A 23,815-nucleotide genomic window follows, 5' to 3' on the forward strand; every position below is an offset into this window, starting at 1 on the left:
GGTAACAAACGACAATTAAGTTCGTTCCCTAGCAACAGCAACGCCGTTAATTCAGCCATTATGTACAGCAAATTAAATTCCCCGGGTGAGGATCGAACTCACGACCTTAAGACTACGAGACTTACGCGCTACCTACTGCGCTACCGAGGCACGTTGCAACAAACGTCCCAGGAAACTTGGTAAGTCCCACATATTAGAGATAGACAGTTCGCGCTTTCTCAAGAATCTGCTGTGTTGCTACACGTGCTTTCCCGACGGGCTAGATTAAACTGCTGCCGCAGCTTTTTCAACGGAAAGCAGCACTGCCTGAGGTTACAGTACATCGCCCTTGCGGCACCTGGACACAGCGGCCTGTAGGGCCAGGCCGACGCTAGAGTTCAGAAATAGCACGCGACCGTCCAAGTACGGCCTCTTGCGTGCTGCGCGTTTGGTTCTTCTCACAGCGAATCCTGCTACACATTCCTGTGGCTGACGCAGCTCAAGCGAGCAATCGGCGCGGCGGCATTATAGCGAGAACAGCAAAACGATGCATCGGCCGGGAATCGAACCCGGGCCGCCCGCGTGGTAGGTGAACAACCTACCACTTTTTTAGTTGTTGTTCTCATTTTGTTAGTTGCATTTGTTGGGGGCGGGCGTCCGATGACGTCCGTGCTTGCCGAGCACATTCCCGAGCAGCTGTCTGCAGGGAAAGTGGGATTGCCACCCAGCGACGTCGGATACGACCGAAAAAAGTGCTACACACGCGGAGTCCCCCACTACACTGCCTTATAGCGACCGCTCATCACTATCGTGTGAGTAACGTTGCGGCCGCGGCGACGAGTCTTGCCCAAAGACGCAGCGTGCGTGGAGGCGCTACCCGGATGCGTGTGGATGCACCCTCCTACCTCGTAAAGCGCCTACAGCTACTATCACGCCTTCCAAGCAGTTGATCCGGGTTCGATTCCCGGCCACCGCAACGGGCGCAAATTTTCGCGTATGAGTATGTGTGCTGTTAAATTAACGTTTTCTTTCCGTCGTTGCTCCAAGAAGCAGGCCATCCTGTAGTATGTCCCGACTTGTCCCGACTTTGCTCGGCTGACGCGAAAGCTGACGCTTGGAATTCGCCTTATCAAAAGGACAGGCGCTATAAAAACGGCTGTGAGAGGAGAGGTGTGGCGAGGTGCCAAAACGACACGCAAACCGCGAAATTTTTCTGCTCCTCCTTCCTAAAGAAAAAAAGAAAAAAAACGGACGCAGTCGGTAGGACTCGAACCTACGCTCCCAGAGGGAATCTGATTTCTAGTCAGTCGCCTTAACCACTTTTTTTTATCTTATTAAACATTATTAATGTTAATTTTTTGTTACATTTTCTTGATTGCACATTCACTGTTATCATGTAGGGTTTGTAAACACCACTCTACAGCATAAATACTATACATTTACGTAAAACACTGCTGGAGTAGAATACACAATAGAACACAATTTTAACCCTTAAATGCATAGTGTTACATACCTGCAATATGGATTGAAAAATTATTTTGTCCACCTAGAATTTAGCGAACTAACCCAAGTCTTACAGGTGCAACGAAGTATCTCTGATACTTAGTATTAGCTGTTGGCTGTACTGTGGACTTCTGGTGACCTTTTTGGAAGTATGCAGAGAAGTTAGGTGTGAATTTTGCTTAGTTTCCAAAAGGGTGGGATAGGATGCAGCAGCATCAACTTGGCCAAATGTGGGAAGGTTAGTGGTGAGCAGGCAGCAATTTTCTTCATGCTGCCAGCTATGGGAATATGCGCTGTGTCCCTTGTTTTTTTAGGAACATACATCACATTTAAACTGGATGTCCAATTCCTGTTGATCCACTGTAGGGAGTTAAGAGGATAAATTATTACTGTCATTAAGTTTGCTTAATTCTATGAGAACAGTAAATTGTAGCGATTAATAATGCATACAAAATCATATCTGTGATGGTTGAGAAACATGACTATGAATCTGCAGTTAACAATTGGTTCGCACATATAATTGTAAGTTAATGGTTATTCCTGAAGCAGAGACCACAACAGTCTGTGCAACAAAAAGAAAATCTAATAACACACAAGTTAATTTTCGTAGCTGATGTCAGATGAAGAATAAATTAAATGCTTTAAGTTCTACATGCTAAACTTTCAGGGCAACACAGGGAAGATTTCATGGACTGAAGCAGCAGACTGTTCAGTACACGCGAGAAAAGTGGAATAAAGGCTTCCTCATTACTTGAGAAACTAATCAAATGAAGGTGCTGGAAATGAGGAAGGGAATTTTTCAACTGCATGAGGTGCAGAATTCAAAGCAAGTATGAGCTCGTGCATGGTACTTAACTTCTTCAGACAGATCAATATAATAATAAAAAGTGTCTGTATTTACCTCACTATAAGACAACTCAGAATATAAGATGACCCCCTTTCTTTGAAGACCCAACATGTGAATTTTTTGGTATTTAACATATTCTGACTAATATTTGCAAAGTCTAAAGGTAGTTATAGAAAATAAAAATCACTTTGGGATGTGGAACAGTCATAAATAAATATCTCCAGTTAAAAACAATACAAAATGACAATGATACAACTCCACTAACTTAAGATTCACTGAGCAGCAAATAAGGTTCTTTTTTGTTTTCATTTATAGTATGTCCATATCAAGAAGAGAAGAAGGCTTAAGTTTTTTATTTGCTTGGCATTCAGTAAATTCAGATGAGTTACGCCTGAGACGAACTGCCATACCAATGTTACTGCGAGGGGGTTTCATTGGCATTTTTGAAGTCTCTAGAGTAATATGTTGTTTTGTGTTGTTAATGTCTCTGAATGCTTCCGTTTTGTTAATTACACTTGAAGGGACTCCACTTTCCTGTTGAGCAGCACTCTTTCGTCACTGCAGAACTCAAAGTCTTTGATTGAAAATGGCTATCTCATCACTTGTTGGTAGAGCATCCTCTACCTTAATCTCTGTAGCTTCTCCAAGACTTGAACACAGTTCTGCCTCCTGCTTTGAAGTCTCCAATATTTCTTTCATGAGCGCACACTTCTTCTCTTGAAGTTTTCTTGTTTCACACTCTAGCTTAGTAAGAGCCTCACATAAAGGCAGCGTATCATATAATGCAGGATAAAAATGAAATTCAAGTTCCTTACTTAGTTTGTCAGCTTCATGCAATAAAGAATTCAGCCTTTCGTGCATCTCATGTTTCTTCTGTTGCTCTCTAGAAATAATATTCTGGATCATCTCCTCAATTTCTTTCTTAACCTCATCACCACGCTTTGCAACATCCTCTGCATTAAACCCACATTATGCCCACAGCGTCTTAAGATTTTTGAAGAAGGCACTATTCGATATGTCTGTCACTAAAGAATTCGTATCATCCATCATAAAACATAAACTCTCAACCACTCAGTTATAACAAGAAACTGGGTCTGTAACCACTCGGCCACGACTGCTCGTATCTGAAGCTTCCCTCGAATCGTGAAAAATCCAACCGGTCTGCGCAGAATGTTGACAGGAAACGAACTCTGTGCACTGATTACGGCAGGGCTACCAGCGCTACGAGACGAGCCATTACGGAAGCGTTAAAAACCTTCGCCCGGACATGGACTCGAACCCTGGACCCTTAGGTTAAAAGCCTAATGCTCTACCGACTGAGCTATGCGGGCTCACGCCCGTTGTAGGTGGAGCGGCTGCAAGCAATGTGAATAATTGGAACGCGTGTGTAGGCGTACTACGGTAATTGCTGGCTTCTGGCGCAACTGGCGACTTCACCGACTTCCCACTGACGCTGGTAGCAGCCCAACAGCGGACCAGTGCCTCTTCTGCCTTTATCCCGGTGCTGACAGTAATTGCATCTTGCGCCTGTTTTCCCCGATTACGTTCGGTTGAAGCTCCGGAAGGAGGGCGACAAACGAAGGTTGGAAGGCCAAAACATGGAGGGACGTGTGCGCAAAAACTTCCCTTCCGGTACCGGAAATCGAACCCTGGCCTCCTGGGTGAAAGCCAGGTATCCTAGCCACTAGACCACACCGGATTTGCTCAATAAACGTGAGATTTACTCCCTCTCCTCCCGCATTTCGTGCTGAATCCGGACTCAGTGGTGTTCTCTGTTTGCGAGCGTATTTGTGCGTGCAGACTGGCATGGCGCACAGCTCGAAACTGACTATTAATTGCCGTTTGCATCATAACAGGGGAGGAGAAAGATCAAAGTTGTACCTTGCCATAGTTGGAAGTAAACATTTTGACGCTGAGGCGTGGACTCCTTGGGGGTAACAAACGACAATTAAGTTCGTTCCCTAGCAACAGCAACGCCGTTAATTCAGCCATTATGTACAGCAAATTAAATTCCCCGGGTGAGGATCGAACTCACGACCTTAAGACTACGAGACTTACGCGCTACCTACTGCGCTACCGAGGCACGTTGCAACAAACGTCCCAGGAAACTTGGTAAGTCCCACATATTAGAGATAGACAGTTCGCGCTTTCTCAAGAATCTGCTGTGTTGCTACACGTGCTTTCCCGACGGGCTAGATTAAACTGCTGCCGCAGCTTTTTCAACGGAAAGCAGCACTGCCTGAGGTTACAGTACATCGCCCTTGCGGCACCTGGACACAGCGGCCTGTAGGGCCAGGCCGACGCTAGAGTTCAGAAATAGCACGCGACCGTCCAAGTACGGCCTCTTGCGTGCTGCGCGTTTGGTTCTTCTCACAGCGAATCCTGCTACACATTCCTGTGGCTGACGCAGCTCAAGCGAGCAATCGGCGCGGCGGCATTATAGCGAGAACAGCAAAACGATGCATCGGCCGGGAATCGAACCCGGGCCGCCCGCGTGGTAGGTGAACAACCTACCACTTTTTTAGTTGTTGTTCTCATTTTGTTAGTTGCATTTGTTGGGGGCGGGCGTCCGATGACGTCCGTGCTTGCCGAGCACATTCCCGAGCAGCTGTCTGCAGGGAAAGTGGGATTGCCACCCAGCGACGTCGGATACGACCGAAAAAAGTGCTACACACGCGGAGTCCCCCACTACACTGCCTTATAGCGACCGCTCATCACTATCGTGTGAGTAACGTTGCGGCCGCGGCGACGAGTCTTGCCCAAAGACGCAGCGTGCGTGGAGGCGCTACCCGGATGCGTGTGGATGCACCCTCCTACCTCGTAAAGCGCCTACAGCTACTATCACGCCTTCCAAGCAGTTGATCCGGGTTCGATTCCCGGCCACCGCAACGGGCGCAAATTTTCGCGTATGAGTATGTGTGCTGTTAAATTAACGTTTTCTTTCCGTCGTTGCTCCAAGCAGGCCATCCTGTAGTATGTCCCGACTTGTCCCGACTTTGCTCGGCTGACGCGAAAGCTGACGCTTGGAATTCGCCCTTATCAAAAGGACAGGCGCTATAAACGGCTGTGAGAGGAGAGGTGTGGCGAGGTGCCAAAACGACACGCAAACCGCGAAATTTTCTGCTCCTCCTTCCTAAAGAAAAAAAGAAAAAAAACGGACGCAGTCGGTAGGACTCGAACCTACGCTCCCAGAGGGAATCTGATTTCTAGTCAGTCGCCTTAACCACTTTTTTTTATCTTATTAAACATTATTAAATGTTAATTTTTTGTTACATTTTCTTGATTGCACATTCACTGTTATCAAGTAGGGTTTGTAAACACCACTCTACAGCATAAATACTATACATTTACGTAAAACACTGCTGGAGTAGAATACACAATAGAACACAATTTTAACCCTTAAATGCATAGTGTTACATACCTGCAATATGGATTGAAAAATTATTTTGTCCACCTTTAGAGAGAATTTAGCGAACTAACCCAAGTCTTACAGGTGCAACGAAGTATCTCTGATACTTAGTATTAGCTGTTGGCTGTACTGTGGACTTCTGGTGACCTTTTTGGAAGTATGCAGAGAAGTTAGGTGTGAATTTTGCTTAGTTTCCAAAAGGGTGGGATAGGATGCAGCAGCATCAACTTGGCCAAATGTGGGAAGGTTAGTGGTGAGCAGGCAGCAATTTTCTTCATGCTGCCAGCTATGGGAATATGCGCTGTGTCCCTTGTTTTTTTAGGAACATACATCACATTTAAACTGGATGTCCAATTCCTGTTGATCCACTGTAGGGAGTTAAGAGGATAAATTATTACTGTCATTAAGTTTGCTTAATTCTATGAGAACAGTAAATTGTAGCGATTAATAATGCATACAAAATCATATCTGTGATGGTTGAGAAACATGACTATGAATCTGCAGTTAACAATTGGTTCGCACATATAATTGTAAGTTAATGGTTATTCCTGAAGCAGAGACCACAACAGTCTGTGCAACAAAAAGAAAATCTAATAACACACAAGTTAATTTTCGTAGCTGATGTCAGATGAAGAATAAATTAAATGCTTTAAGTTCTACATGCTAAACTTTCAGGGCAACACAGGGAAGATTTCATGGACTGAAGCAGCAGACTGTTCAGTACACGCGAGAAAAGTGGAATAAAGGCTTCCTCATTACTTGAGAAACTAATCAAATGAAGGTGCTGGAAATGAGGAGGAATTTTTCAACTGCATGAGGTGCAGAATTCAAAGCAAGTATGAGCTCGTGCATGGTACTTAACTTCTTCAGACAGATCAATATAATAATAAAAAGTGTCTGTATTTACCTCACTATAAGACAACTCAGAATATAAGATGACCCCCTTTCTTTGAAGACCCAACATGTGAATTTTTTGGTATTTAACATATTCTGACTAATATTTGCAAAGTCTAAAGGTAGTTATAGAAAATAAAAATCACTTTGGGATGTGGAACAGTCATAAATAAATATCTCCAGTTAAAAACAATACAAAATGACAATGATACAACTCCACTAACTTAAGATTCACTGAGCAGCAAATAAGGTTCTTTTTTGTTTTCATTTATAGTATGTCCATATCAAGAAGAGAAGAAGGCTTAAGTTTTTTATTTGCTTGGCATTCAGTAAATTCAGATGAGTTACGCCTGAGACGAACTGCCATACCAATGTTACTGCGAGGGGGTTTCATTGGCATTTTTGAAGTCTCTAGAGTAATATGTTGTTTTGTGTTGTTAATGTCTCTGAATGCTTCCGTTTTGTTAATTACACTTGAAGGGACTCCACTTTCCTGTTGAGCAGCACTCTTTCGTCACTGCAGAACTCAAAGTCTTTGATTGAAAATGGCTATCTCATCACTTGTTGGTAGAGCATCCTCTACCTTAATCTCTGTAGCTTCTCCAAGACTTGAACACAGTTCTGCCTCCTGCTTTGAAGTCTCCAATATTTCTTTCATGAGCGCACACTTCTTCTCTTGAAGTTTTCTTGTTTCACACTCTAGCTTAGTAAGAGCCTCACATAAAGGCAGCGTATCATATAATGCAGGATAAAAATGAAATTCAAGTTCCTTACTTAGTTTGTCAGCTTCATGCAATAAAGAATTCAGCCTTTCGTGCATCTCATGTTTCTTCTGTTGCTCTCTAGAAATAATATTCTGGATCATCTCCTCAATTTCTTTCTTAACCTCATCACCACGCTTTGCAACATCCTCTGCATTAAACCCACATTATGCCCACAGCGTCTTAAGATTTTTGAAGAAGGCACTATTCGATATGTCTGTCACTAAAGAATTCGTATCATCCATCATAAAACATAAACTCTCAACCACTCAGTTATAACAAGAAACTGGGTCTGTAACCACTCGGCCACGACTGCTCGTATCTGAAGCTTCCCTCGAATCGTGAAAAATCCAACCGGTCTGCGCAGAATGTTGACAGGAAACGAACTCTGTGCACTGATTACGGCAGGGCTACCAGCGCTACGAGACGAGCCATTACGGAAGCGTTAAAAACCTTCGCCCGGACATGGACTCGAACCCTGGACCCTTAGGTTAAAAGCCTAATGCTCTACCGACTGAGCTATGCGGGCTCACGCCCGTTGTAGGTGGAGCGGCTGCAAGCAATGTGAATAATTGGAACGCGTGTGTAGGCGTACTACGGTAATTGCTGGCTTCTGGCGCAACTGGCGACTTCACCGACTTCCCACTGACGCTGGTAGCAGCCCAACAGCGGACCAGTGCCTCTTCTGCCTTTATCCCGGTGCTGACAGTAATTGCATCTTGCGCCTGTTTTCCCCGATTACGTTCGGTTGAAGCTCCGGAAGGAGGGCGACAAACGAAGGTTGGAAGGCCAAAACATGGAGGGACGTGTGCGCAAAAACTTCCCTTCCGGTACCGGAAATCGAACCCTGGCCTCCTGGGTGAAAGCCAGGTATCCTAGCCACTAGACCACACCGGATTTGCTCAATAAACGTGAGATTTACTCCCTCTCCTCCCGCATTTCGTGCTGAATCCGGACTCAGTGGTGTTCTCTGTTTGCGAGCGTATTTGTGCGTGCAGACTGGCATGGCGCACAGCTCGAAACTGACTATTAATTGCCGTTTGCATCATAACAGGGGAGGAGAAAGATCAAAGTTGTACCTTGCCATAGTTGGAAGTAAACATTTTGACGCTGAGGCGTGGACTCCTTGGGGGTAACAAACGACAATTAAGTTCGTTCCCTAGCAACAGCAACGCCGTTAATTCAGCCATTATGTACAGCAAATTAAATTCCCCAGGTGAGGATCGAACTCACGACCTTAAGACTACGAGACTTACGCGCTACCTACTGCGCTACCGAGGCACGTTGCAACAAACGTCCCAGGAAACTTGGTAAGTCCCACATATTAGAGATAGACAGTTCGCGCTTTCTCAAGAATCTGCTGTGTTGCTACACGTGCTTTCCCGACGGGCTAGATTAAACTGCTGCCGCAGCTTTTTCAACGGAAAGCAGCACTGCCTGAGGTTACAGTACATCGCCCTTGCGGCACCTGGACACAGCGGCCTGTAGGGCCAGGCCGACGCTAGAGTTCAGAAATAGCACGCGACCGTCCAAGTACGGCCTCTTGCGTGCTGCGCGTTTGGTTCTTCTCACAGCGAATCCTGCTACACATTCCTGTGGCTGACGCAGCTCAAGCGAGCAATCGGCGCGGCGGCATTATAGCGAGAACAGCAAAACGATGCATCGGCCGGGAATCGAACCCGGGCCGCCCGCGTGGTAGGTGAACAACCTACCACTTTTTTAGTTGTTGTTCTCATTTTGTTAGTTGCATTTGTTGGGGGCGGGCGTCCGATGACGTCCGTGCTTGCCGAGCACATTCCCGAGCAGCTGTCTGCAGGGAAAGTGGGATTGCCACCCAGCGACGTCGGATACGACCGAAAAAAGTGCTACACACGCGGAGTCCCCCACTACACTGCCTTATAGCGACCGCTCATCACTATCGTGTGAGTAACGTTGCGGCCGCGGCGACGAGTCTTGCCCAAAGACGCAGCGTGCGTGGAGGCGCTACCCGGATGCGTGTGGATGCACCCTCCTACCTCGTAAAGCGCCTACAGCTACTATCACGCCTTCCAAGCAGTTGATCCGGGTTCGATTCCCGGCCACCGCAACGGGCGCAAATTTTCGCGTATGAGTATGTGTGCTGTTAAATTAACGTTTTCTTTCCGTCGTTGCTCCAAGCAGGCCATCCTGTAGTATGTCCCGACTTGTCCCGACTTTGCTCGGCTGACGCGAAAGCTGACGCTTGGAATTCGCCCTTATCAAAAGGACAGGCGCTATAAACGGCTGTGAGAGGAGAGGTGTGGCGAGGTGCCAAAACGACACGCAAACCGCGAAATTTTCTGCTCCTCCTTCCTAAAGAAAAAAAGAAAAAAAACGGACGCAGTCGGTAGGACTCGAACCTACGCTCCCAGAGGGAATCTGATTTCTAGTCAGTCGCCTTAACCACTTTTTTTTATCTTATTAAACATTATTAAATGTTAATTTTTTGTTACATTTTCTTGATTGCACATTCACTGTTATCAAGTAGGGTTTGTAAACACCACTCTACAGCATAAATACTATACATTTACGTAAAACACTGCTGGAGTAGAATACACAATAGAACACAATTTTAACCCTTAAATGCATAGTGTTACATACCTGCAATATGGATTGAAAAATTATTTTGTCCACCTTTAGAGAGAATTTAGCGAACTAACCCAAGTCTTACAGGTGCAACGAAGTATCTCTGATACTTAGTATTAGCTGTTGGCTGTACTGTGGACTTCTGGTGACCTTTTTGGAAGTATGCAGAGAAGTTAGGTGTGAATTTTGCTTAGTTTCCAAAAGGGTGGGATAGGATGCAGCAGCATCAACTTGGCCAAATGTGGGAAGGTTAGTGGTGAGCAGGCAGCAATTTTCTTCATGCTGCCAGCTATGGGAATATGCGCTGTGTCCCTTGTTTTTTTAGGAACATACATCACATTTAAACTGGATGTCCAATTCCTGTTGATCCACTGTAGGGAGTTAAGAGGATAAATTATTACTGTCATTAAGTTTGCTTAATTCTATGAGAACAGTAAATTGTAGCGATTAATAATGCATACAAAATCATATCTGTGATGGTTGAGAAACATGACTATGAATCTGCAGTTAACAATTGGTTCGCACATATAATTGTAAGTTAATGGTTATTCCTGAAGCAGAGACCACAACAGTCTGTGCAACAAAAAGAAAATCTAATAACACACAAGTTAATTTTCGTAGCTGATGTCAGATGAAGAATAAATTAAATGCTTTAAGTTCTACATGCTAAACTTTCAGGGCAACACAGGGAAGATTTCATGGACTGAAGCAGCAGACTGTTCAGTACACGCGAGAAAAGTGGAATAAAGGCTTCCTCATTACTTGAGAAACTAATCAAATGAAGGTGCTGGAAATGAGGAGGAATTTTTCAACTGCATGAGGTGCAGAATTCAAAGCAAGTATGAGCTCGTGCATGGTACTTAACTTCTTCAGACAGATCAATATAATAATAAAAAGTGTCTGTATTTACCTCACTATAAGACAACTCAGAATATAAGATGACCCCCTTTCTTTGAAGACCCAACATGTGAATTTTTTGGTATTTAACATATTCTGACTAATATTTGCAAAGTCTAAAGGTAGTTATAGAAAATAAAAATCACTTTGGGATGTGGAACAGTCATAAATAAATATCTCCAGTTAAAAACAATACAAAATGACAATGATACAACTCCACTAACTTAAGATTCACTGAGCAGCAAATAAGGTTCTTTTTTGTTTTCATTTATAGTATGTCCATATCAAGAAGAGAAGAAGGCTTAAGTTTTTTATTTGCTTGGCATTCAGTAAATTCAGATGAGTTACGCCTGAGACGAACTGCCATACCAATGTTACTGCGAGGGGGTTTCATTGGCATTTTTGAAGTCTCTAGAGTAATATGTTGTTTTGTGTTGTTAATGTCTCTGAATGCTTCCGTTTTGTTAATTACACTTGAAGGGACTCCACTTTCCTGTTGAGCAGCACTCTTTCGTCACTGCAGAACTCAAAGTCTTTGATTGAAAATGGCTATCTCATCACTTGTTGGTAGAGCATCCTCTACCTTAATCTCTGTAGCTTCTCCAAGACTTGAACACAGTTCTGCCTCCTGCTTTGAAGTCTCCAATATTTCTTTCATGAGCGCACACTTCTTCTCTTGAAGTTTTCTTGTTTCACACTCTAGCTTAGTAAGAGCCTCACATAAAGGCAGCGTATCATATAATGCAGGATAAAAATGAAATTCAAGTTCCTTACTTAGTTTGTCAGCTTCATGCAATAAAGAATTCAGCCTTTCGTGCATCTCATGTTTCTTCTGTTGCTCTCTAGAAATAATATTCTGGATCATCTCCTCAATTTCTTTCTTAACCTCATCACCACGCTTTGCAACATCCTCTGCATTAAACCCACATTATGCCCACAGCGTCTTAAGATTTTTGAAGAAGGCACTATTCGATATGTCTGTCACTAAAGAATTCGTATCATCCATCATAAAACATAAACTCTCAACCACTCAGTTATAACAAGAAACTGGGTCTGTAACCACTCGGCCACGACTGCTCGTATCTGAAGCTTCCCTCGAATCGTGAAAAATCCAACCGGTCTGCGCAGAATGTTGACAGGAAACGAACTCTGTGCACTGATTACGGCAGGGCTACCAGCGCTACGAGACGAGCCATTACGGAAGCGTTAAAAACCTTCGCCCGGACATGGACTCGAACCCTGGACCCTTAGGTTAAAAGCCTAATGCTCTACCGACTGAGCTATGCGGGCTCACGCCCGTTGTAGGTGGAGCGGCTGCAAGCAATGTGAATAATTGGAACGCGTGTGTAGGCGTACTACGGTAATTGCTGGCTTCTGGCGCAACTGGCGACTTCACCGACTTCCCACTGACGCTGGTAGCAGCCCAACAGCGGACCAGTGCCTCTTCTGCCTTTATCCCGGTGCTGACAGTAATTGCATCTTGCGCCTGTTTTCCCCGATTACGTTCGGTTGAAGCTCCGGAAGGAGGGCGACAAACGAAGGTTGGAAGGCCAAAACATGGAGGGACGTGTGCGCAAAAACTTCCCTTCCGGTACCGGAAATCGAACCCTGGCCTCCTGGGTGAAAGCCAGGTATCCTAGCCACTAGACCACACCGGATTTGCTCAATAAACGTGAGATTTACTCCCTCTCCTCCCGCATTTCGTGCTGAATCCGGACTCAGTGGTGTTCTCTGTTTGCGAGCGTATTTGTGCGTGCAGACTGGCATGGCGCACAGCTCGAAACTGACTATTAATTGCCGTTTGCATCATAACAGGGGAGGAGAAAGATCAAAGTTGTACCTTGCCATAGTTGGAAGTAAACATTTTGACGCTGAGGCGTGGACTCCTTGGGGGTAACAAACGACAATTAAGTTCGTTCCCTAGCAACAGCAACGCCGTTAATTCAGCCATTATGTACAGCAAATTAAATTCCCCGGGTGAGGATCGAACTCACGACCTTAAGACTACGAGACTTACGCGCTACCTACTGCGCTACCGAGGCACGTTGCAACAAACGTCCCAGGAAACTTGGTAAGTCCCACATATTAGAGATAGACAGTTCGCGCTTTCTCAAGAATCTGCTGTGTTGCTACACGTGCTTTCCCGACGGGCTAGATTAAACTGCTGCCGCAGCTTTTTCAACGGAAAGCAGCACTGCCTGAGGTTACAGTACATCGCCCTTGCGGCACCTGGACACAGCGGCCTGTAGGGCCAGGCCGACGCTAGAGTTCAGAAATAGCACGCGACCGTCCAAGTACGGCCTCTTGCGTGCTGCGCGTTTGGTTCTTCTCACAGCGAATCCTGCTACACATTCCTGTGGCTGACGCAGCTCAAGCGAGCAATCGGCGCGGCGGCATTATAGCGAGAACAGCAAAACGATGCATCGGCCGGGAATCGAACCCGGGCCGCCCGCGTGGTAGGTGAACAACCTACCACTTTTTTAGTTGTTGTTCTCATTTTGTTAGTTGCATTTGTTGGGGGCGGGCGTCCGATGACGTCCGTGCTTGCCGAGCACATTCCCGAGCAGCTGTCTGCAGGGAAAGTGGGATTGCCACCCAGCGACGTCGGATACGACCGAAAAAAGTGCTACACACGCGGAGTCCCCCACTACACTGCCTTATAGCGACCGCTCATCACTATCGTGTGAGTAACGTTGCGGCCGCGGCGACGAGTCTTGCCCAAAGACGCAGCGTGCGTGGAGGCGCTACCCGGATGCGTGTGGATGCACCCTCCTACCTCGTAAAGCGCCTACAGCTACTATCACGCCTTCCAAGCAGTTGATCCGGGTTCGATTCCCGGCCACCGCAACGGGCGCAAATTTTCGCGTATGAGTATGTGTGCTGTTAAATTAACGTTTTCTTTCCGTCGTTGCTCCAAGCAGGCCATCCTGTAGTATGTCCCGACTTGTCCCGACTTTGCTCGGCTGACGCGAAAGCTGACGCTTGGAATTCGCCCTTATCAAAAGGACAGGCGCTATAAACGGCTGTGAGAGGAGAGGTGTGGCGAGGTGCCAAAACGACACGCAAACCGCGAAATTTTCTGCTCCTCCTTCCTAAAGAAAAAAAGAAAAAAAACGGACGCAGTCGGTAGGACTCGAACCTACGCTCCCAGAGGGAATCTGATTTCTAGTCAGTCGCCTTAACCACTTTTTTTTATCTTATTAAACATTATTAAATGTTAATTTTTTGTTACATTTTCTTGATTGCACATTCACTGTTATCAAGTAGGGTTTGTAAACACCACTCTACAGCATAAATACTATACATTTACGTAAAACACTGCTGGAGTAGAATACACAATAGAACACAATTTTAACCCTTAAATGCATAGTGTTACATACCTGCAATATGGATTGAAAAATTATTTTGTCCACCTTTAGAGAGAATTTAGCGAACTAACCCAAGTCTTACAGGTGCAACGAAGTATCTCTGATACTTAGTATTAGCTGTTGGCTGTACTGTGGACTTCTGGTGACCTTTTTGGAAGTATGCAGAGAAGTTAGGTGTGAATTTTGCTTAGTTTCCAAAAGGGTGGGATAGGATGCAGCAGCATCAACTTGGCCAAATGTGGGAAGGTTAGTGGTGAGCAGGCAGCAATTTTCTTCATGCTGCCAGCTATGGGAATATGCGCTGTGTCCCTTGTTTTTTTAGGAACATACATCACATTTAAACTGGATGTCCAATTCCTGTTGATCCACTGTAGGGAGTTAAGAGGATAAATTATTACTGTCATTAAGTTTGCTTAATTCTATGAGAACAGTAAATTGTAGCGATTAATAATGCATACAAAATCATATCTGTGATGGTTGAGAAACATGACTATGAATCTGCAGTTAACAATTGGTTCGCACATATAATTGTAAGTTAATGGTTATTCCTGAAGCAGAGACCACAACAGTCTGTGCAACAAAAAGAAAATCTAATAACACACAAGTTAATTTTCGTAGCTGATGTCAGATGAAGAATAAATTAAATGCTTTAAGTTCTACATGCTAAACTTTCAGGGCAACACAGGGAAGATTTCATGGACTGAAGCAGCAGACTGTTCAGTACACGCGAGAAAAGTGGAATAAAGGCTTCCTCATTACTTGAGAAACTAATCAAATGAAGGTGCTGGAAATGAGGAGGAATTTTTCAACTGCATGAGGTGCAGAATTCAAAGCAAGTATGAGCTCGTGCATGGTACTTAACTTCTTCAGACAGATCAATATAATAATAAAAAGTGTCTGTATTTACCTCACTATAAGACAACTCAGAATATAAGATGACCCCCTTTCTTTGAAGACCCAACATGTGAATTTTTTGGTATTTAACATATTCTGACTAATATTTGCAAAGTCTAAAGGTAGTTATAGAAAATAAAAATCACTTTGGGATGTGGAACAGTCATAAATAAATATCTCCAGTTAAAAACAATACAAAATGACAATGATACAACTCCACTAACTTAAGATTCACTGAGCAGCAAATAAGGTTCTTTTTTGTTTTCATTTATAGTATGTCCATATCAAGAAGAGAAGAAGGCTTAAGTTTTTTATTTGCTTGGCATTCAGTAAATTCAGATGAGTTACGCCTGAGACGAACTGCCATACCAATGTTACTGCGAGGGGGTTTCATTGGCATTTTTGAAGTCTCTAGAGTAATATGTTGTTTTGTGTTGTTAATGTCTCTGAATGCTTCCGTTTTGTTAATTACACTTGAAGGGACTCCACTTTCCTGTTGAGCAGCACTCTTTCGTCACTGCAGAACTCAAAGTCTTTGATTGAAAATGGCTATCTCATCACTTGTTGGTAGAGCATCCTCTACCTTAATCTCTGTAGCTTCTCCAAGACTTGAACACAGTTCTGCCTCCTGCTTTGAAGTCTCCAATATTTCTTTCATGAGCGCACACTTCTTCTCTTGAAGTTTTCTTGTTTCACACTCTAGCTTAGTAAGAGCCTCACATAAAGGCAGCGTATCATATAATGCAGGATAAAAATGAAATTCAAGTTCCTTACTTAGTTTGTCAGCTTCATGCAATAAAGAATTCAGCCTTTCGTGCATCTCATGTTTCTTCTGTTGCTCTCTAGAAATAATATTCTGGATCATCTCCTCAATTTCTTTCTTAACCTCATCACCACGCTTTGCAACATCCTCTGCATTAAACCCACATTATGCCCACAGCGTCTTAAGATTTTTGAAGAAGGCACTATTCGATATGTCTGTCACTAAAGAATTCGTATCATCCATCATAAAACATAAACTCTCAACCACTCAGTTATAACAAGAAACTGGGTCTGTAACCACTCGGCCACGACTGCTCGTATCTGAAGCTTCCCTCGAATCGTGAAAAATCCAACCGGTCTGCGCAGAATGTTGACAGGAAACGAACTCTGTGCACTGATTACGGCAGGGCTACCAGCGCTACGAGACGAGCCATTACGGAAGCGTTAAAAACCTTCGCCCGGACATGGACTCGAACCCTGGACCCTTAGGTTAAAAGCCTAATGCTCTACCGACTGAGCTATGCGGGCTCACGCCCGTTGTAGGTGGAGCGGCTGCAAGCAATGTGAATAATTGGAACGCGTGTGTAGGCGTACTACGGTAATTGCTGGCTTCTGGCGCAACTGGCGACTTCACCGACTTCCCACTGACGCTGGTAGCAGCCCAACAGCGGACCAGTGCCTCTTCTGCCTTTATCCCGGTGCTGACAGTAATTGCATCTTGCGCCTGTTTTCCCCGATTACGTTCGGTTGAAGCTCCGGAAGGAGGGCGACAAACGAAGGTTGGAAGGCCAAAACATGGAGGGACGTGTGCGCAAAAACTTCCCTTCCGGTACCGGAAATCGAACCCTGGCCTCCTGGGTGAAAGCCAGGTATCCTAGCCACTAGACCACACCGGATTTGCTCAATAAACGTGAGATTTACTCCCTCTCCTCCCGCATTTCGTGCTGAATCCGGACTCAGTGGTGTTCTCTGTTTGCGAGCGTATTTGTGCGTGCAGACTGGCATGGCGCACAGCTCGAAACTGACTATTAATTGCCGTTTGCATCATAACAGGGGAGGAGAAAGATCAAAGTTGTACCTTGCCATAGTTGGAAGTAAACATTTTGACGCTGAGGCGTGGACTCCTTGGGGGTAACAAACGACAATTAAGTTCGTTCCCTAGCAACAGCAACGCCGTTAATTCAGCCATTATGTACAGCAAATTAAATTCCCCGGGTGAGGATCGAACTCACGACCTTAAGACTACGAGACTTACGCGCTACCTACTGCGCTACCGAGGCACGTTGCAACAAACGTCCCAGGAAACTTGGTAAGTCCCACATATTAGAGATAGACAGTTCGCGCTTTCTCAAGAATCTGCTGTGTTGCTACACGTGCTTTCCCGACGGGCTAGATTAAACTGCTGCCGCAGCTTTTTCAACGGAAAGCAGCACTGCCTGAGGTTACAGTACATCGCCCTTGCGGCACCTGGACACAGCGGCCTGTAGGGCCAGGCCGACGCTAGAGTTCAGAAATAGCACGCGACCGTCCAAGTACGGCCTCTTGCGTGCTGCGCGTTTGGTTCTTCTCACAGCGAATCCTGCTACACATTCCTGTGGCTGACGCAGCTCAAGCGAGCAATCGGCGCGGCGGCATTATAGCGAGAACAGCAAAACGATGCATCGGCCGGGAATCGAACCCGGGCCGCCCGCGTGGTAGGTGAACAACCTACCACTTTTTTAGTTGTTGTTCTCATTTTGTTAGTTGCATTTGTTGGGGGCGGGCGTCCGATGACGTCCGTGCTTGCCGAGCACATTCCCGAGCAGCTGTCTGCAGGGAAAGTGGGATTGCCACCCAGCGACGTCGGATACGACCGAAAAAAGTGCTACACACGCGGAGTCCCCCACTACACTGCCTTATAGCGACCGCTCATCACTATCGTGTGAGTAACGTTGCGGCCGCGGCGACGAGTCTTGCCCAAAGACGCAGCGTGCGTGGAGGCGCTACCCGGATGCGTGTGGATGCACCCTCCTACCTCGTAAAGCGCCTACAGCTACTATCACGCCTTCCAAGCAGTTGATCCGGGTTCGATTCCCGGCCACCGCAACGGGCGCAAATTTTCGCGTATGAGTATGTGTGCTGTTAAATTAACGTTTTCTTTCCGTCGTTGCTCCAAGCAGGCCATCCTGTAGTATGTCCCGACTTGTCCCGACTTTGCTCGGCTGACGCGAAAGCTGACGCTTGGAATTCGCCCTTATCAAAAGGACAGGCGCTATAAACGGCTGTGAGAGGAGAGGTGTGGCGAGGTGCCAAAACGACACGCAAACCGCGAAATTTTCTGCTCCTCCTTCCTAAAGAAAAAAAGAAAAAAAACGGACGCAGTCGGTAGGACTCGAACCTACGCTCCCAGAGGGAATCTGATTTCTAGTCAGTCGCCTTAACCACTTTTTTTTATCTTATTAAACATTATTAAATGTTAATTTTTTGTTACATTTTCTTGATTGCACATTCACTGTTATCAAGTAGGGTTTGTAAACACCACTCTACAGCATAAATACTATACATTTACGTAAAACACTGCTGGAGTAGAATACACAATAGAACACAATTTTAACCCTTAAATGCATAGTGTTACATACCTGCAATATGGATTGAAAAATTATTTTGTCCACCTTTAGAGAGAATTTAGCGAACTAACCCAAGTCTTACAGGTGCAACGAAGTATCTCTGATACTTAGTATTAGCTGTTGGCTGTACTGTGGACTTCTGGTGACCTTTTTGGAAGTATGCAGAGAAGTTAGGTGTGAATTTTGCTTAGTTTCCAAAAGGGTGGGATAGGATGCAGCAGCATCAACTTGGCCAAATGTGGGAAGGTTAGTGGTGAGCAGGCAGCAATTTTCTTCATGCTGCCAGCTATGGGAATATGCGCTGTGTCCCTTGTTTTTTTAGGAACATACATCACATTTAAACTGGATGTCCAATTCCTGTTGATCCACTGTAGGGAGTTAAGAGGATAAATTATTACTGTCATTAAGTTTGCTTAATTCTATGAGAACAGTAAATTGTAGCGATTAATAATGCATACAAAATCATATCTGTGATGGTTGAGAAACATGACTATGAATCTGCAGTTAACAATTGGTTCGCACATATAATTGTAAGTTAATGGTTATTCCTGAAGCAGAGACCACAACAGTCTGTGCAACAAAAAGAAAATCTAATAACACACAAGTTAATTTTCGTAGCTGATGTCAGATGAAGAATAAATTAAATGCTTTAAGTTCTACATGCTAAACTTTCAGGGCAACACAGGGAAGATTTCATGGACTGAAGCAGCAGACTGTTCAGTACACGCGAGAAAAGTGGAATAAAGGCTTCCTCATTACTTGAGAAACTAATCAAATGAAGGTGCTGGAAATGAGGAGGAATTTTTCAACTGCATGAGGTGCAGAATTCAAAGCAAGTATGAGCTCGTGCATGGTACTTAACTTCTTCAGACAGATCAATATAATAATAAAAAGTGTCTGTATTTACCTCACTATAAGACAACTCAGAATATAAGATGACCCCCTTTCTTTGAAGACCCAACATGTGAATTTTTTGGTATTTAACATATTCTGACTAATATTTGCAAAGTCTAAAGGTAGTTATAGAAAATAAAAATCACTTTGGGATGTGGAACAGTCATAAATAAATATCTCCAGTTAAAAAACAATACAAAATGACAATGATACAACTCCACTAACTTAAGATTCACTGAGCAGCAAATAAGGTTCTTTTTTGTTTTCATTTATAGTATGTCCATATCAAGAAGAGAAGAAGGCTTAAGTTTTTTATTTGCTTGGCATTCAGTAAATTCAGATGAGTTACGCCTGAGACGAACTGCCATACCAATGTTACTGCGAGGGGGTTTCATTGGCATTTTTGAAGTCTCTAGAGTAATATGTTGTTTTGTGTTGTTAATGTCTCTGAATGCTTCCGTTTTGTTAATTACACTTGAAGGGACTCCACTTTCCTGTTGAGCAGCACTCTTTCGTCACTGCAGAACTCAAAGTCTTTGATTGAAAATGGCTATCTCATCACTTGTTGGTAGAGCATCCTCTACCTTAATCTCTGTAGCTTCTCCAAGACTTGAACACAGTTCTGCCTCCTGCTTTGAAGTCTCCAATATTTCTTTCATGAGCGCACACTTCTTCTCTTGAAGTTTTCTTGTTTCACACTCTAGCTTAGTAAGAGCCTCACATAAAGGCAGCGTATCATATAATGCAGGATAAAAATGAAATTCAAGTTCCTTACTTAGTTTGTCAGCTTCATGCAATAAAGAATTCAGCCTTTCGTGCATCTCATGTTTCTTCTGTTGCTCTCTAGAAATAATATTCTGGATCATCTCCTCAATTTCTTTCTTAACCTCATCACCACGCTTTTGCAACATCCTCTGCATTAAACCCACATTATGCCCACAGCGTCTTAAGATTTTTGAAGAAGGCACTATTCGATATGTCTGTCACTAAAGAATTCGTATCATCCATCATAAAACATAAACTCTCAACCACTCAGTTATAACAAGAAACTGGGTCTGTAACCACTCGGCCACGACTGCTCGTATCTGAAGCTTCCCTCGAATCGTGAAAAATCCAACCGGTCTGCGCAGAATGTTGACAGGAAACGAACTCTGTGCACTGATTACGGCAGGGCTACCAGCGCTACGAGACGAGCCATTACGGAAGCGTTAAAAACCTTCGCCCGGACATGGACTCGAACCCTGGACCCTTAGGTTAAAAGCCTAATGCTCTACCGACTGAGCTATGCGGGCTCACGCCCGTTGTAGGTGGAGCGGCTGCAAGCAATGTGAATAATTGGAACGCGTGTGTAGGCGTACTACGGTAATTGCTGGCTTCTGGCGCAACTGGCGACTTCACCGACTTCCCACTGACGCTGGTAGCAGCCCAACAGCGGACCAGTGCCTCTTCTGCCTTTATCCCGGTGCTGACAGTAATTGCATCTTGCGCCTGTTTTCCCCGATTACGTTCGGTTGAAGCTCCGGAAGGAGGGCGACAAACGAAGGTTGGAAGGCCAAAACATGGAGGGACGTGTGCGCAAAAACTTCCCTTCCGGTACCGGAAATCGAACCCTGGCCTCCTGGGTGAAAGCCAGGTATCCTAGCCACTAGACCACACCGGATTTGCTCAATAAACGTGAGATTTACTCCCTCTCCTCCCGCATTTCGTGCTGAATCCGGACTCAGTGGTGTTCTCCTGTTTGCGAGCGTATTTGTGCGTGCAGACTGGCATGGCGCACAGCTCGAAACTGACTATTAATTGCCGTTTGCATCATAACAGGGAGGAGAAAGATCAAAGTTGTACCTTGCCATAGTTGGAAGTAAACATGTTTGACGCTGAGGCGTGGACTCCTTGGGGGTAACAAACGACAATTAAGTTCGTTCCCTAGCAACAGCAACGCCGTTAATTCAGCCATTATGTACAGCAAATTAAATTCCCCGGGTGAGGATCGAACTCACGACCTTAAGACTACGAGACTTACGCGCTACCTACTGCGCTACCGAGGCACGTTGCAACAAAACGTCCCAGGAAACTTGGTAAGTCCCACATATTAGAGATAGACAGTTCGCGCTTTCTCAAGAATCTGCTGTGTTGCTACACGTGCTTTCCCGACGGGCTAGATTAAACTGCTGCCGCAGCTTTTTCAACGGAAAGCAGCACTGCCTGAGGTTACAGTACATCGCCCTTGCGGCACCTGGACACAGCGGCCTGTAGGGCCAGGCCGACGCTAGAGTTCAGAAATAGCACGCGACCGTCCAAGTACGGCCTCTTGCGTGCTGCGCGTTTGGTTCTTCTCACAGCGAATCCTGCTACACATTCCTGTGGCTGACGCAGCTCAAGCGAGCAATCGGCGCGGCGGCATTATAGCGAGAACAGCAAAAACGATGCATCGGCCGGGAATCGAACCCGGGCCGCCCGCGTGGTAGGTGAACAACCTACCACTTTTTTAGTTGTTGTTCTCATTTTGTTAGTTGCATTTGTTGGGGGCGGGCGTCCGATGACGTCCGTGCTTGCCGAGCACATTCCCGAGCAGCTGTCTGCAGGGAAAGTGGGATTGCCACCCAGCGACGTCGGATACGACCGAAAAAAGTGCTACACACGCGGAGTCCCCCACTACACTGCCTTATAGCGACCGCTCATCACTATCGTGTGAGTAACGTTGCGGCCGCGGCGACGAGTCTTGCCCAAAGACGCAGCGTGCGTGGAGGCGCTACCCGGATGCGTGTGGATGCACCCTCCTACCTCGTAAAGCGCCTACAGCTACTATCACGCCTTCCAAGCAGTTGATCCGGGTTCGATTCCCGGCCACCGCAACGGGCGCAAATTTTCGCGTTATGAGTATGTGTGCTGTTAAATTAACGTTTTCTTTCCGTCGTTGCTCCAAGCAGGCCATCCTGTAGTATGTCCCGACTTGTCCCGACTTTGCTCGGCTGACGCGAAAGCTGACGCTTGGAATTCGCCCTTATCAAAAGGACAGGCGCTATAAACGGCTGTGAGAGGAGAGGTGTGGCGAGGTGCCAAAACGACACGCAAACCGCGAAATTTTCTGCTCCTCCTTCCTAAAGAAAAAAAGAAAAAAAACGGACGCAGTCGGTAGGACTCGAACCTACGCTCCCAGAGGGAATCTGATTTCTAGTCAGTCGCCTTAACCACTTTTTTTTATCTTATTAAACATTATTAAATGTTAATTTTTTGTTACATTTCTTGATTGCACATTCACTGTTATCAAGTAGGGTTTGTAAACACCACTCTACAGCATAAATACTATACATTTACGTAAAACACTGCTGGAGTAGAATACACAATAGAACACAATTTTAACCCTTAAATGCATAGTGTTACATACCTGCAATATGGATTGAAAAATTATTTTGTCCCACCTTTAGAGAGAATTTAGCGAACTAACCCAAGTCTTACAGGTGCAACGAAGTATCTCTGATACTTAGTATTAGCTGTTGGCTGTACTGTGGACTTCTGGTGACCTTTTTGGAAGTATGCAGAGAAGTTAGGTGTGAATTTTGCTTAGTTTCCAAAAGGGTGGGATAGGATGCAGCAGCATCAACTTGGCCAAATGTGGGAAGGTTAGTGGTGAGCAGGCAGCAATTTTCTTCATGCTGCCAGCTATGGGAATATGCGCTGTGTCCCTTGTTTTTTTAGGAACATACATCACATTTAAACTGGATGTCCAATTCCTGTTGATCCACTGTAGGGAGTTAAGAGGATAAATTATTACTGTCATTAAGTTTGCTTAATTCTATGAGAACAGTAAATTGTAGCGATTAATAATGCATACAAAATCATATCTGTGATGGTTGAGAAACATGACTATGAATCTGCAGTTAACAATTGGTTCGCACATATAATTGTAAGTTAATGGTTATTCCTGAAGCAGAGACCACAACAGTCTGTGCAACAAAAAGAAAATCTAATAACACACAAGTTAATTTTCGTAGCTGATGTCAGATGAAGAATAAATTAAATGCTTTAAGTTCTACATGCTAAACTTTCAGGGCAACACAGGGAAGATTTCATGGACTGAAGCAGCAGACTGTTCAGTACACGCGAGAAAAGTGGAATAAAGGCTTCCTCATTACTTGAGAAACTAATCAAATGAAGGTGCTGGAAATGAGGAGGAATTTTTCAACTGCATGAGGTGCAGAATTCAAAGCAAGTATGAGCTCGTGCATGGTACTTAACTTCTTCAGACAGATCAATATAATAATAAAAAGTGTCTGTATTTTACCTCACTATAAGACAACTCAGAATATAAGATGACCCCCTTTCTTTGAAGACCCAACATGTGAATTTTTTGGTATTTAACATATTCTGACTAATATTTGCAAAGTCTAAAGGTATTT

The 23,815-nt window shown here is 44.8% G+C and overlaps 16 non-coding genes across 16 annotated transcripts; all 16 read right to left on the reverse strand.

The window, feature by feature from the left end:
* Positions 1-77: 77 nt before the first annotated feature.
* Trnat-cgu (transfer RNA threonine (anticodon CGU)) lies at positions 78-150 on the reverse strand. Its single transcript has one exon. It is a non-coding gene; the product is annotated as a tRNA-Thr (tRNA).
* Positions 151-3,587: 3,437 nt separating this feature from the next.
* On the reverse strand, positions 3,588-3,660 carry Trnak-uuu (transfer RNA lysine (anticodon UUU)). Its single transcript has one exon. It is a non-coding gene; the product is annotated as a tRNA-Lys (tRNA).
* Positions 3,661-3,956: 296 nt separating this feature from the next.
* Trnae-uuc (transfer RNA glutamic acid (anticodon UUC)) lies at positions 3,957-4,028 on the reverse strand. Its single transcript has one exon. It is a non-coding gene; the product is annotated as a tRNA-Glu (tRNA).
* A 311-nt stretch (positions 4,029-4,339) lies between these two features.
* Trnat-cgu (transfer RNA threonine (anticodon CGU)) lies at positions 4,340-4,412 on the reverse strand. The gene has a single exon. It is a non-coding gene; the product is annotated as a tRNA-Thr (tRNA).
* Positions 4,413-7,849: 3,437 nt separating this feature from the next.
* Trnak-uuu (transfer RNA lysine (anticodon UUU)) lies at positions 7,850-7,922 on the reverse strand. The gene has a single exon. It is a non-coding gene; the product is annotated as a tRNA-Lys (tRNA).
* Positions 7,923-8,218: 296 nt separating this feature from the next.
* Trnae-uuc (transfer RNA glutamic acid (anticodon UUC)) lies at positions 8,219-8,290 on the reverse strand. The gene has a single exon. It is a non-coding gene; the product is annotated as a tRNA-Glu (tRNA).
* Positions 8,291-8,601: 311 nt separating this feature from the next.
* Trnat-cgu (transfer RNA threonine (anticodon CGU)) lies at positions 8,602-8,674 on the reverse strand. The gene has a single exon. It is a non-coding gene; the product is annotated as a tRNA-Thr (tRNA).
* Positions 8,675-12,111: 3,437 nt separating this feature from the next.
* Trnak-uuu (transfer RNA lysine (anticodon UUU)) lies at positions 12,112-12,184 on the reverse strand. The gene has a single exon. It is a non-coding gene; the product is annotated as a tRNA-Lys (tRNA).
* Positions 12,185-12,480: 296 nt separating this feature from the next.
* Positions 12,481-12,552, reverse strand: Trnae-uuc (transfer RNA glutamic acid (anticodon UUC)). Its single transcript has one exon. It is a non-coding gene; the product is annotated as a tRNA-Glu (tRNA).
* A 311-nt stretch (positions 12,553-12,863) lies between these two features.
* Positions 12,864-12,936, reverse strand: Trnat-cgu (transfer RNA threonine (anticodon CGU)). The gene has a single exon. It is a non-coding gene; the product is annotated as a tRNA-Thr (tRNA).
* A 3,437-nt stretch (positions 12,937-16,373) lies between these two features.
* Trnak-uuu (transfer RNA lysine (anticodon UUU)) lies at positions 16,374-16,446 on the reverse strand. The gene has a single exon. It is a non-coding gene; the product is annotated as a tRNA-Lys (tRNA).
* A 296-nt stretch (positions 16,447-16,742) lies between these two features.
* Trnae-uuc (transfer RNA glutamic acid (anticodon UUC)) lies at positions 16,743-16,814 on the reverse strand. The gene has a single exon. It is a non-coding gene; the product is annotated as a tRNA-Glu (tRNA).
* A 311-nt stretch (positions 16,815-17,125) lies between these two features.
* Trnat-cgu (transfer RNA threonine (anticodon CGU)) lies at positions 17,126-17,198 on the reverse strand. Its single transcript has one exon. It is a non-coding gene; the product is annotated as a tRNA-Thr (tRNA).
* Positions 17,199-20,637: 3,439 nt separating this feature from the next.
* On the reverse strand, positions 20,638-20,710 carry Trnak-uuu (transfer RNA lysine (anticodon UUU)). The gene has a single exon. It is a non-coding gene; the product is annotated as a tRNA-Lys (tRNA).
* Positions 20,711-21,006: 296 nt separating this feature from the next.
* Positions 21,007-21,078, reverse strand: Trnae-uuc (transfer RNA glutamic acid (anticodon UUC)). The gene has a single exon. It is a non-coding gene; the product is annotated as a tRNA-Glu (tRNA).
* Positions 21,079-21,390: 312 nt separating this feature from the next.
* Trnat-cgu (transfer RNA threonine (anticodon CGU)) lies at positions 21,391-21,463 on the reverse strand. The gene has a single exon. It is a non-coding gene; the product is annotated as a tRNA-Thr (tRNA).
* Between the last annotated feature and the right edge of the window lie 2,352 nt (positions 21,464-23,815).

The sequence above is a fragment of the Schistocerca cancellata genome, unplaced genomic scaffold, assembly GCF_023864275.1.
Source record: "Schistocerca cancellata isolate TAMUIC-IGC-003103 unplaced genomic scaffold, iqSchCanc2.1 HiC_scaffold_177, whole genome shotgun sequence".
In the NCBI taxonomy this organism is placed as follows: domain Eukaryota; kingdom Metazoa; phylum Arthropoda; class Insecta; order Orthoptera; family Acrididae; genus Schistocerca; species Schistocerca cancellata.